Source organism: Pundamilia nyererei, unplaced genomic scaffold (assembly GCF_000239375.1).
Source record: "Pundamilia nyererei isolate P.nyererei 1_Seehausen unplaced genomic scaffold, PunNye1.0 scaffold01062, whole genome shotgun sequence".
In the NCBI taxonomy this organism is placed as follows: Eukaryota; Metazoa; Chordata; class Actinopteri; order Cichliformes; family Cichlidae; genus Pundamilia; species Pundamilia nyererei.
Genome location: NW_005188463.1, coordinates 24,139 through 25,572, shown reverse-complemented (window position 1 = coordinate 25,572; position 1,434 = coordinate 24,139).

Below are 1,434 nucleotides of genomic sequence, written 5' to 3'. Positions count from 1 at the left end.
TAAATAAAATACATTTTCATTAAGTAAAAGAATTTTGCAAGACTTTGTTCTAAGGTCTCTTTTTGTAAGAGAGGAGCTGAAAAATGGTTGCCTTTTCTTTATATGCAGAACCCATTCATTTGATTATAGTCTAAAGTGAAATCACTGGTTAAAAAACAATATTGACAGAAAAAGTACGGAAACAAATGTTTTTTTACATAATATGATGAAAACATTGCGATTATAAATGTAGCAAATACTTACCACGTTGGGCCACTTGATCGACTGCTAACTGAAAGAAATTTGCCTTCTCTGTATGTTTGCAGATAGAGCCGGTGCATTTATATGTGATGGCTTTTAGCAGTGGACAAGTCTGTTTCACTGCTGCCTTTGTTGTATGGGGAGTTTCCCTTAATACACAGGAAATCTTTTAATGATGATGAAAGAACACACAAATGTGGTTTTGATTATTGTTATGCAATTGCTTATGGATTACATTATTTTACCTGGCCCATTTAGCATTAAATCATCCAACACCTGACTTTCACTGCTTTCATTGACTTGAACATCCCCATATGGAAAAGATATATATAAATCTTATAAAGTTTGTATCTGTCTTGTGTGAAACTTGTATGAAAAGCATACAAGAGTGAATACAGATATAAGATCCCTTGAAAAAATTATATAAATGAAAGTTGTATGTTTTGGACACTTACTAAAACAATATATGAAAGTAATGAGTAAATCATATAAGTTATTAATATTTCTTTTCCATATGGGTCAAGTCAACGCGCCCAAAAGGATTATACAGGCATAGATGAGGGAGTAGACTTCACTGAAACTTTTGTGTTTGATATATTTAGGAGGTGCAAAATGTTTCTCGGAACAGAGTGGAACAGATCTGAAGTCACAATGATGAAAGGTGTGATCGCACCTTTTACTAAGATGACTTTTATTTGCACCCCCCATCCCCTCCCTACTGTTTCTAAACAGTCTAAGCATATAAGATGATATCTGTTAAATCTTCTCACAAATTTCTCACAAAGTGCAAACATTCCCCATTAGGACTTGTGCTTCCGAAATGTCTGGCTGTAATTATCTTCACATTAGGAGAAACATCTGTTAGTCAGACCTTAACTTCATCTGGTTCACTACCACTATTACCTTTTTTCCACTAGTTACTAGGTTCAACTTGATTTGGGGGTTTTCCATTAGGTGGTAGTACTTGGTAGCAAGTATGTTTTTAGTACCTGCTTGGCCAGGATTCCAAATGAGCCGAGTCAGTCCAAAAATTTGACATCAAAAGATTCTATACCACAGTCTGACAAAAAGCTATAGACTAAGCAGCAGATATACTATCGCCTGAACATCCTCCATTGTTGTGTTGTGCTTGTGTTGCATACAAATGACATCATGGGACTTTAGGCCACATTGCTATAGTGACCCCAAGGACAT